This window comes from Callithrix jacchus, chromosome X, assembly GCF_049354715.1.
Source record: "Callithrix jacchus isolate 240 chromosome X, calJac240_pri, whole genome shotgun sequence".
Classification (NCBI taxonomy): Eukaryota; Metazoa; Chordata; class Mammalia; order Primates; family Cebidae; genus Callithrix; species Callithrix jacchus.
In genome coordinates, this window is record NC_133524.1 from 38,100,011 (window position 1) to 38,112,675 (window position 12,665).

The 12,665-nt window shown below is 36.8% G+C and overlaps 1 protein-coding gene across 5 annotated transcripts in view; it reads right to left on the bottom strand.

Moving 5' to 3' along the window:
• The window catches only part of PRRG1 (proline rich and Gla domain 1), a 93,780-nt gene that overhangs the window by 52,043 nt on the left and 29,072 nt on the right, over nucleotides 1-12,665 (bottom strand). Inside the window, exon 2 of one of the 5 annotated variants that reach the window (XM_035287875.3) lies at nucleotides 12,544-12,644. The exons of the other annotated variants lie outside the window; for them this stretch is intronic. The gene's annotated coding sequence lies outside the window, so the exon portion shown is untranslated. The remainder of the gene's footprint in view (nucleotides 1-12,543; nucleotides 12,645-12,665) is intronic. 5 annotated transcript variants of the gene reach the window in all.

The following is a 12,665-nucleotide window of genomic DNA, read 5'->3' on the forward strand; positions in this document are numbered from 1 at the left end:
TAATTGTAGTAGATTCATTCTTACCACTGGCTCTATATATTATACACACCCACACATGCACACAGAAACGCGCGCGCACACACACACACACACACACACCCATATTCATTTTTTCATTCTACCATTGATAGACATTTGGATTGTGCTATGGTCTCAATGTTGGTATCTCTCCAATATTCACATGTTGGAAATTAATACCTAATACGACAGTATTAAGGGATGAAGCCTTTGGGAAGGGATTAAGTCATGAGGGCTCCATTCTCATGAATGGGATTACTATCCTTATAAAAGAGGCTTGAGGGAGCTTTCCATCCCCTTTTGCCATGTGAGGATGCAGCAATAAGGTACCAGTTTTAAAGCAGAGAGTAAGCCCTTACTAGACACTAAATCTGCTGTCATCTTGATTTTGGACTTCCAGCTTCCAGAACTGTGAGCAATAAATTTTTGTTTTCAAAAATTACCTAAAGTATTTTGTTATAGCAGTCTGAATCAACTAAGACAGGTTTTTTTCAGTTTAAGGAAAACAGTAAAACAAACTCCCATTACACAGGTTTAAAACAATGGCAATATCCATGGCTCAATCTAACATTACCAATCAGTAAGACCTATTCACTTCCTTTGCTCTAACACCAGATCCCAGTCTTTCTATTCTAACTCCTACAAATCCTAGCCACATCTCTTTAAATTGATAGTATATGATATGGTTTGGACATCTGTCCCTACAGAAATCTCATGTTTAACTGTAATTCCCAATATAGAAGGTGGGGTCTGATGGGAGGTGACTGGATCATGAGAGCAGTTTCTCATGAATGGTTTAGCACCATCCCCTTGATACTGTTCTGGTGAGAGTGAGTGAGTAAGTTATTGCAAGATGTGGTTGTTTAAAAGTGTGTCGCATCTCTGCTGTCTACCTATTCCTCCTGCTTCAGCTATGTGAAGTGTTGGCTTCCCTTCACCTTACATCATGATTGCAAGTTTCCTGAGGCCTTCCTGGAAGCCAAGCAGATGCCAGCATCATGCTTCCTGTACAGCCTGTGGAACTATGACCCAATTGAACATTGTTTCTTTATAAATTACCCAGTCTCAGATATTTCTTTATAGCACTGCAAGAATGAATAAACAAAACTGGTACCAGAGTGTGGTGTTGCTATAAAGATACCTGAAAATGTGGAAGCAACTTTGGAACTAGGTAACGGGCAGAGTAGGAAGAGTGTGGAGGGTTCAGAAAGAGATAGGAAAATGTAAGAAATTTTGGAACTTCTTAGAGACTTGTTGAATGGTTAAAAATAGTGATATGGGCAGTGAAGGTCAGGCTGAAGAGGTTTCAGATGGAAAGAGGAACCAATTGGGAAATGGAGAAAAGGCCACTATTGTTATGCCCAAAGAATTTGACTGAATTGTACCCCTGCCCTAGGGATCTGTGGAAATTTGAACTTGACAGTATGATTTAGGATATCTGGCAGAAGAAATGTCTCAGCAGCAAAGCATTCAATATGTGGCCTGGCTGCTTCTGACCACCTATTCAAATGTGTGTAGGCAAAGAAATGACATAAAATATAACATATTTACAAGGGAAGCAGAGCATAGAAGCTTGGAAAATTTGTAATCTGGCCATGTGGCAGGAAAGAAAAGTCTATTTTCAGGAGAAGAATTCAAGAAGGCTGCAGAAATTTGCATAAGTAAAAAGAAACCAAATGCTAATAGCCAAGGTGATAGGAAAAACTCCTCAAAGCAATTTTAGAGATCTTCATGGCAGCCCCTCCCATCACAGGCCCAGAGGGCTAGGAGGGAGGAACTGTTTCATAGGCCAGGCCCAGGGCCCTATTCCCTACATTGCAGTCGCTCCAGCTTCAGCCATGGTCCAAAGGAGCCCAGGTACAGCTCAGACCACTGCTTCAGAAAATGTAAGCCACAAGCCTTAGCAGGTTCCATGTAGTGTTACGCCTGTAGGTGCACAGGAAACAAGGTTTAAGACTTGAGAGCCTCCACCTAGACTTCAGAGGATGAATGGAAAAGTTTGGATGTCCAGGCAGAACCCTGTTCCAGTGGCAGAGCCCACATGGGGAACCTCTACTAGGGCAGTAAGGGTTGGATCCCCTACAGAGAATCCCCACTGAGGCATTGCCTAGTGGAGCTGTGAGAAGAGGGTCACCATCCTCCAGACCCCAGAATGGTAGATCCACTGTCAGCTTGTACCCTCAGCCTGAAAAAGCAGAAAATGCTCAACATCAGCCCTTGAAAGCAGCCATGGGTGCTGAACCCTGCAAAGCTACAGAGGTGGAGCTCACCAAGGCCTTGGGAGCCCACATCTTGTATCAGTGGGCCATGGACTTGGGACATGGAGCCAAAGGAGATTATTTTGGAACTTTAGGACTTAATGACTGCCTTGCTGGATTTCAGATTTGCATGGGGCCTATAGCCCCTTCTTTTGACTGATTTCTCCCTTTTGAAAGGGATTAATTACCCAATGCCTATACCCCCACTGTATTTTGGAAATAATTACTTTGTTTTTTATTTTACAGGCTCATCAGTGGGAGGGGCTAGGCTTGTTTTAGATAAGACTTTTAACTTTGGACTTTAGAATTAATGCTGAAATGACTTAAGATTTTGGGGGAGTATTGGTAAGTCATGATTGTATTTTGCAATATGAGAGGGACATGTGATTTGTGGGGGGCTAGGGCCAGAATGATATGGTTTGGACCTGTGTCCCTACCCAAATCTCATGACCAAGGAGGTGAGGCCTGGTGGGAGGTGATTGGATCAGGGGTTGCTTTCTCATGAATGGTTTAAGCGCCAATCCTTTGGTGCTTTTGTGAAGTGAGTTCTCCCAAGATCTGATTGCTTAAAAGTATGTAGCACCTCCCTCCTCTCTTCCTCCTGTTCCATCCATGTGAAGCACTGGCTCCCCCTTAGCCTTCTGCCATGATTATAAGTTTTCTGAGGTCTCCCTAGAAGCTGAGCAGATGCCAGTTTCATGCTTCCTGTATAGCCTGTAGAAATGTGAGCCAATTAAACCTCTTTTCTTTATAAATTACCCAGTCTTGGTTATTTCTTTATAGCAATGTGAGAACAGACTAATAAAGTATGCTTCATAAAGACAATAAATACCTCAATTCTTTGGATCTTTCCTAGAATATACCCTTAGTATGTGCTCAAGAAATAGTTATTGTACATGTGTAACCATTACCATCACAATGATCACTAATAGTTTTTAATGTAGAAATGCAATTGGTATTTTGACATCTTGGTTGATAAGGTCTTAGAATTGTTTTGAGTATTCTGTTTTAGGTATCTTTCACCTTATGAAATGTCCCTAAAGCCAAACCCTCCAATACTAAAACAGCCTATGATTCGCTGTTTTACTAAACTTCTCCTCACCTTGATCAAGATGCTCAGAGGGAGGTGATACAGAAGTAGGAATAAAAAAGAGGAGATAAGTTCTGATAGGCCATTTGAATGCAAGCTCCTAGCAACTCATAGCTTTAATATCATCAGAAGAAACTGAAAAGAGGCTTTTAGCATAACAAACCACAAGGATAATAACAGTAGCAGATAATAACATAGTGTTTTGTTATCAGATTATTGTGTTAATACCTTTAATCTTTGCTATTTTATAAGTTAAGTATAAAACTATTATTATCCCCACTTTACAGATAAGGAATTTGATACAGAGTGGTTAAGAAATTTGCCCAGGATCATAATGGTTGTAAAGCCACAAAGCTAAGATTCTTACCTAGGTAATCTGGTTCAATGATGATATATAATAGCAGGTTCTTGATTGGGGTTTAGGGGATGGATTTCTTTCTCTAAATGGGGTGTGAGTTCTACAATTTAAACAAACTATTAGGTTGAGCTATGTGTGAGCAAAGGTAAGTATGGATTTTAAAGACACTTTATATATGCAAATAAAGCTTTTCAGCCATTAAAAGGTATGAGAAGAGGATTACAAAGGGACAGGAGGAAACTTTTGCAGGTGACTGCTTGCCCATTATCTTGATTGTGATGATAAATTCATTAGTGTACACAAACATAAAAAAATCTCCAACTGTACACTTTAAATGTGTGTATGTATGCCAATTATATGACAATTATACCTCAATGGAGCTGTATGAAAAAAAAGGATAAAACAGATCTATACATAAGCCAATCAAAAATAAAAAAGAATGTCCACAATGTATTGAGTAGAGAACAAATTATAAAACAGTATTCATGAAATCATTTGTTATATATGTATAAACACATATGTAAGAGCATATTATATATATGTAATGTTATATGTGGGGTTATTTTGTAGCCTCTGGTAATACAAAGAGCTTTCACTGAGGCATCCTTCAACAGGTACATGAAGAAGCCATCTTGGGCCGGGGGCCAGTAGCTCATACCTGTAATCCCAGCACTTTGGGAGGCTGAGGCTGGTGGATCACCTGAGGTCAGGAGTTCAAGACCAGCTTGGCTAACATTGCAAAACCCCATTTCTACTAAAAAAATAAAAATTAGCCTGGCATGTTGACAGGCACCTATAATCCCAGCTTCTTGGGAGGCTGAAGCAGGCAAATCACTTGAGCCTGGTAGGCAGAGGTTTCAGTGAGCCTAGGTCACGCCATTCCACTCCAGCCTGGGTGACAGAGGGAGACTCCATTCTCAAAAAAAAAAAAAAAAAAAAAAAAAGAAGAAGCCATCTTGGAAGCAGATGCTCCAGGCCCAGTCAAGCCTTTGGATTGCTGTGGCCCAGCCTACATCTTGATAGCAATCTCATGAGAGACCGTATGCCAAAACCACCCAGCTGAGCTACTCCTAGATTGTTTTCAGAAACTGTGTGAGATAATGAATGTTTGTTAAATGAAACTGCCAAGTTTTGGCATAATTTGTTATGCAGTGATAGATAAATTATACAGCATATGGTACTGCTCTTTTGTGAAATTTTATACATATAGCATACATACAGAAAAGTGTACAAATCATTAGTATACACCTTGTTGAATTTTCACAAAGTGAGCCCACCCACATAACCAGCACCCAAATCAAGACACTTACCAGAATAGTACTAGCACCCCAGAAATCCTCCTTCTGCTTCCTGTCCAGTTACTACTTCCCAATAAGGGTAACTACTGCCCTGACTGATTACACATTTTCCATGTTTTTGAATTTTGTATAAATGGAATCATAATATGTACTCATTTGGATCAAGCTTCTTTTGTTCAACATCATGTTTGTAAGATTCATCCATATTGTTGTATATAGCTGTAGTTCATTCATTCTCACTATGGATTCCATGTTAGGTATATATCCTCATTTATTTATTCATTCTATTGATGGAAATTTGTTTCAAGTTTAGGTTTATTACAAATAGTACTGTAAACATTCTTGTACATGTCTTTTAATGAAACTATATATCTATTTCTGCTGGGTGTATGCCTATATTTCCATTTCCGTTGGATGTAGAAGTAGGATTACTGGGTCACATGCTGCCTATAGTCAGCTTTACTCATTACTACTAAACAGTTTTCCAATGTGGTCGTACCAATTTACACTCCCAGCAGAGTTCCAATTATTTTACATTTCTGTATTCTAACAGACTCTTGGTATTGTCTTTTTCATTTTTGCTACTCTTTTGGGTGTAGTGGATTGTGCATTTTCACATAGTGCATTTTCCTGATGAATGATGAAGATGAATAGTTTTTACATTGGCCCTTTGAATATCCATTGTGAAGAGTCATTTCAAGTCTTTTGTCCATTAAACATACATCACTTTTCAGATCAGCTAAAGGCTATAATTTTCTAACTTTATGAGTTCTGTATGGTGTTGTAAAAATAAGAGTCCTTGTGCAACAGAACAGTCATCAAAATAAAAGAAAGATAAAACTAATAGTAGGAATATAATTAGGTATCTCCTCTAGAAATATAAGAGAAGTAAGAACAGTAGGAAAGCAGACGGAATCGTTAAGGCAGAAATGAGACAAAAAAGACAGAAGCCATTATGAAGACAATGCATCTGGACATGATTTGCTTCTTTTTTGGTGGGTGGGAAAGTAAGCCACACATAGGAGATAGCTCAAGAATCTTATGTTAGCCTTAGTCACTGTTTAGAAAGCCTTTTCCATAGATAAGAAGAAACACAGATAAGTTTTAACCCTATTATATAGTGGTATATAACTCAGGCCAGTTTAGTGATAGTAGGCAAAACAGTAAATATTCTGCAAATGGGAAAGTATATCACCTGTAAGTGTGGTTGCATTATATCATACTTTGCAAAAGAGGAAAAATGGTCATTTATATATACCCTGGAATAGCCAATATGTACACACTAACCTTCCTTTAACCTCACAAGCCTACATTACGCTTTACTTCTTTTTTATTCTTTTATGAGTTACCAGAACGCACTATGGCATTAGATGCTTATTTTTAGTTTACTGATTAAATTTTAATAAGCCTCTTCAGATAGCAGAACAATCAGTAAAAAAAGTTAATTTTGCTGGACAAAATCAATGCATAATGGACACCATATATAAATGAAAAAGTAGAAGAATAAACAATGTGGCTTTGGTTATATTATCTTAGGCATACCACAGCATAGAATTTTAGCTTCAAAAGTAACAATCTGGTGTTTTAAATGTGATCCATAAGAAATTCAGGTATTTTAATTTTTAAATAAATAAGGTCAAATAAACTAAATTACTTCAAGAGGTCAATACAGACAATTCAACCAGAGAGAAATAGGTTCTCACATTTTTAACTCTCACATTGTCATACTGTATAAGCATGTCACAAAAGATGACATTTAGAAATCATTGCAAATAGCATATGGGACAAATTTCATATGCCTCTGAGGCCTTAGAAGGAAACAGTGACATGTAATACTGTTGCATCACTAGCTACTAAATCATGTCACTGTAGTGAATGTTTAAGAATATCACATTAAAACTATCAGGAGAACCAAAATGTAATGACTTGACACAGATAAATAAAACATTAGCCTCAGTTCTCAAGAATATATATTTTGCAGGATGAATTCTTAAATAAGATTTACATGTCCAATAAAGACTTTCTAAGTAAAGACCCACGGCCTATAAATATCATTAAAATTGTTTTAAAGAAAATTTGTTTCAACAAAAAATTAAGTTGATAAAGCTACATAACAATAAGAAGTACAGCCCATAAAAGAATGAGTGTGGGCTTGTTTGTAAGACAAAATTAAAAGACATATGCAGAAGCACTTTTTCCCACTGCAAACTAATACCTTTTTCCTGCAGAAGTAGCCCAGACAAGGATGAATTTCTAGGAGAAGGTGATCTTGTTAGGCTACACTAACTACATAGGTAAAGAAAATCTAAAAATAATATGGAATTCTAGGCTTGAATTATCCATTTCTTATATTTTTAAACCCTTCAACTCAATCTAACTGAACTGGAGCACTGTGAATTCTCACACAAAAAACAGAAGAGAAATGAAACGGGGGTCCTGAAAAGTTCTCAAACTAGAAAAGGAGGTTAATCATATTTGATTAAAAATCCCCAATCCCCAATGGGAGATTTGATTTTGTAATGATGTCCTATTGTAGTTAATGCTTTCAGAAATCATGTATATTTTCTTTGATGCTATTTTCTCATATGTATCACTATACTTGACACACTAGACATGCAAAATTTATTGAAAAAGATATTTTAGTGAGTTCAGCTCATGTTATTCCAGTTTGTATCCTACGTTTTTATTCATACAAGATCGTCCTATAAACACGATTCTCAATAGTTGCATTATATTCATGTACCATAATTTAACCATTTCCTAAATGTTTTACCATTCAGAAATAAACTTTGTTATATCCATACATTGGAAAATTATGCAGCCTTTAATATTTGATTATATTTTTGTAGCTATAAATAACATAGCTGTGTATATCTTAGTACACTGCTACATTATTTCCTTGGGGCAGATGACTGTGAGAACCTGGATCAAGACATATGGAGACAGAGCTATCTTATCCTTTGGGGCAAGTATGTGTATACCACTGGGAAATTAAACAGGGGGTTATCAGCTCTTCGCACATGTAGATTAATTGAGCCAGCTTGCCTCTTAGTGCTTAACTGAAACAAACTACAAAAATTAAAGGTTTCCTATAGTAGAGTGGAGACGGTATAGCAGTGAGACAGATCACAAAGGGTGAGTGTGGAATAATTGATTCCGACCAGGCAATGTACAATAGACAAGTCCATTCTATTCCTTAACCAACTGTGAGATATTTTTGGAAGTATATTTTCTCTCCTATAAAAGGCTTCCAGGTAAAATGTATGAAGACTCAGGGAAGCCTGAGAAGGAAGGGCCAAGATATAATCTGCTCACACTTTGTTAATTCATTGAAGGAGTTAACTTTACCTCACAAACTATCTTATCTAAAATTTCAGTTGTTATATATTTCTCAATATCACTTAATTGGTGTTCTAGATTATCACCAAATCATGATAAACAAAAAAGGAGATATGTATACCAATTCAACAAATTAAACTTAATATTTCTGTATCAAATTAACTCTATTTATTCATACTAGGTAGGCCTCCTCTGGAAAGAATTAAGTATTATTTATATAAAATCATGTAACAAAAGAAGATAAAATAAAAATTTAAAAATAATAAGCATTTGAGAAAAACATGACAAAGGGAAAGATCAACAATAAGAGAGATAAGACAAAGTCAGGATTCACGATTGTATACCAAAAAAAATGTTATAGAAGGTTCTGTAATTTTGATAAAAGAAGAGGTAAACCTCCTAGTAGCCAATGCCAAAAAATAATTTGTTACATGAGCTATGGTATCTCTAAGATAAAAATAAACCAGTTGCCCAGAAACTTTACTACTTATGATTTTGAGATTTGACAGAAAAATTATCCAGTGTCCTCAAAAGAAGAAATGTAATGAACGATGTTGTCAACATCCATATAGTATATACAATAACACATTTAATGGCATAATTTCTTATAGCTTCTTTAAGTTTGCCAAGGGCAAGATAGCATAAAAACAATGTATTCTATATTTGTATAATATATTTATAAATTGGCCCACTCAAATGGCTTCTTAAAACAACTTAGACACAACCAAAAGCATACATGTGGAATAACCATGCCAAAGGAAACTCGTTGTACCTGGGTGGTTCAAACCAAAGTCTGAAGGCCACTCTATAAACAAAACCTAAAAGATCTGCCTCACTCTGCTGGCTTTTCTCCAAAAAAGAACAGCAGTCCTGAGAGAACTGCTGATAAGGAATCCCATGGGCCAAGATAATCTTGATTATAGTTCCGTCCTAAATAATTAAGGGCAAGATATCATAGTTCATTTGGGGGTAGCCTTGGGTCCCTAATAATTACTACTCCCCAGAAGCAGTTTATGGAAATCTTGCCAAGTTGGTTTACAGAATCAGTACAGCCCTGGGATCAATCAGCCAAAACAAAACAGGATGTTTGTTATTACATGGTTATAGCTAAAAAGTAACCCCAAAACCTTATACTAGATTCTAACTGTCTGGAGACAGTGTACTAAACGATCTTGTACTAGGTGGAGGGAACATTTTCTGGACTATTACCACTTTAGTACCCCATTTTCAGGTGGATTCAAATCTCTCTGTAAATCTCTTCTTTCCCCTAGTCACATACATTTTCAACAGAGTTGAGGTACAGGAACAGAGGTACAGAGGGAGTTCTGTCTGAAGATTTTCTTGCTCCCCAGCTCTGCACCAAGAACATTTATACCATTTTACTTGATCTACTCATTAAGAACCCCATGAGTCCAGAAAGTTGAATAATCATACCTGTTTTACAGATGAGGAAACCAAGGCTTAGTCTGGTTACATAGCTACTACTTATTATAACCTGTAGTATCACATTCCGGGTCTGATTCTTAATCTAATGCTGTCCTCACTAAAGTATTGAACCAAGAACAGAAGCTTTTTAGCTCTGAGCTTAATTTTATACGTCCTACAGTAGATTTTCTAATATTAAAATGGCCATTTTCGCAACTTGCAAATTAAAAGCAACAAATATAAAGACATGCAAATGTGAATCAGAGGTTCTAGACAGCCTCTCGGAGTTCTGGCCCCTTTTATTTGCTTTTCCACTACAAGAAGAATCTTAAAATTTGAGTCAAGCTAGTTCTCTACAAATGCTGTCTACTTTCCCATTTCCATGCCTTTGTTCAAACCATTTCCCTTCTTTTAAATATGATACTCCTTCCTTTTTGTTTATTTAAATCCTAAAGCCATTGTTAATGACAGTATAATTCTTCTCCTCAGAAATGTATCTTCATCAGCCCATGAGGATGTAATCACTCTGTCCTCTGAATTTCTACAGCATTCAAATCTGTAGTACTCATTTTTGTTTGCTCACCCATTTTCTGCGTGTGTATTATTCTCACCAGATTGCAAGCTCTTTCAGGGATGAGGCCATGACTTGGCCTATCTGTATTTGTCATAGCATCCAACACTTAGTAGGCACAGAGAATCACTCAAAAAAATGGATGACCAAGATACCAAATCCATTGGAGTGTCTAAACAAACCAGTTGCCTACTTCACTAACTTTATTTCATTGTAAATTTGAACAATATTTTAATTTCTCATTTTCCTCTTTGCTGCTCCTTTTCTACTTTATAACACAAAACCAACACTAGGTTGAATACAGATTATTGTATGACACAGGTGAAGAGTATTTTCTGTTCACCAAACATGTATACTTAAGGCAGGCAATTTGGACAATTCATAAATTTTAATTGTTACTTCATAGTTCCTTATATAAATATTTATCATTTATTTAATCAGTACTCTATCGGTATCAATTTAGGATGATTCTATTTTTTCCTTGTAAATAGCACTAAAAATATATCTACCTATATTTGATACACATTTCTTACTATTTTCTGAGATCAACTTCCTGGGCCGATAATTATTGGTAACTGTTACTTGCAGTGGAACACTCTTCTACTAATATATATGTATGGCAGGAATAGACAAATGAATAATAATTGAACTTTCTATTGTGGTAGAAAGAAGCAGATAATGATAAAAATGTAATAAACACATCACAGATGCTATAAAGTAAGTAAAGGACACATCATAGGAAGACTAGTCAGATCAACTGCACCTAGAAAAGACAGGAAGTCTTCACAAACAAGGTGACACTTGAGAGTCTTGAAAAATGAACACTTGCCTGCCAGGAGCAGAAGGGAAAGAACACTCTATCTAGCCTCCTGTCTGAAACTGCTACCTCTAATCCCATGCTAAAAAATAAAAATAAAAATAAATTACAAAAAGACATTGCAATTCAATGTACCTCCCATTCTTCCAACAAAAATTAATAAGGACTTACCACAGTCAACTATTATGCTATGACTCAATGATTACTGAAATGACATAAAACCTGCCCTCATGTTGCTGACAGACTAATGATTTTGAAGGATACCAAGCAATTACAACTCAATGGCTGTATAACTATGTCTCAGATATACTACTGTATCTGGCCTAAAAGAAGTCTGATTCTCCAAGTCTTTCAAACTAAAACCTAATTTTGTTTCTTATGTACAAATTACCTCACTCCCAGAATAAAGAGAAGGCCATCATGTTGTCATTTGGGATCATTAAAAATCTCAGTGCAATTACAAATCTGGCAAAGATCCTAGGAGATCAAATCAGTCTATTGTGTAACTAACAGCTTCAAAGCCTCTGGAGACAGTCAGAATCCAAGTACTTAAGAAAATTACCTCACCATCCATTCAATTCCTCGGAAACTGCTTCTGAAATGTCTTGCTGCAATTTTAGCTACCAAGGAAAGTCACTCAGGAAAGGCTCCTCCTACCTATCAATTTAGTTACTAATTTGAGGAGAAAATTCTCTTTGGCTAACTACTTCACCAAACTTCATATAAGCATTATAGGATTTTAATACCTCATGCTGCTAATTTTAAAACAGACTTTAGGCTCAAGCCTGTAATCCCAGCACTTTGGGAGGCCAAGGTTGGTGGATCACGAGGTCAAGAGATCAAGACCAACCTGGTCAACATGATGAAACCCCGTCTCTACTAAAAATATTTTTAAAAATTAGCTGGGCATGGTGGTGTGTGCCTGTAATCCCAGCTCCTCAGGAGGCTGAGGCAGGAGAATTGCCTGAACCCAGGAGGCGGAGGTTGCGGTGGGCCAAGATCACGCCATTGCACTCCAGCCTGGGTAACAACAGCAAAACTCCGTTCTCAAAAAAAGAAAAACAGACTTTATTCCTGTCCTTCTGATTACACAAATACAATGAAACGTAAGAAAAGTCCTTTGAAAATATAACACCTTACCTCCTACTCAGCTGAAGCATTCATCTACCTCAGAGACATGAGAGTAAGTCAAAAAGATAGTAACATGGTCTACTACAGAATCAACAGGATTTCAACTGAGTCCTCAGAAGAATAAAACAAATATCCATTAAATTATAAATTAGTCTTTTAGAATCGTCTGGAAAAAATATTGAATTCTGTGGGTGACATTCATGAATATCCATAAAATACATTCTTTGGCCTTACTCACCTTGCTATTCTGGTCTAAAATTGTTTTTCGCATTTTCAGTGCTCATTCATGCAATTAAAGCCTCAGAGCAGCTTGGAGCACTGGTTTTCAACCCAGTTTACCTGAAGGAGAAAAAGACTGCA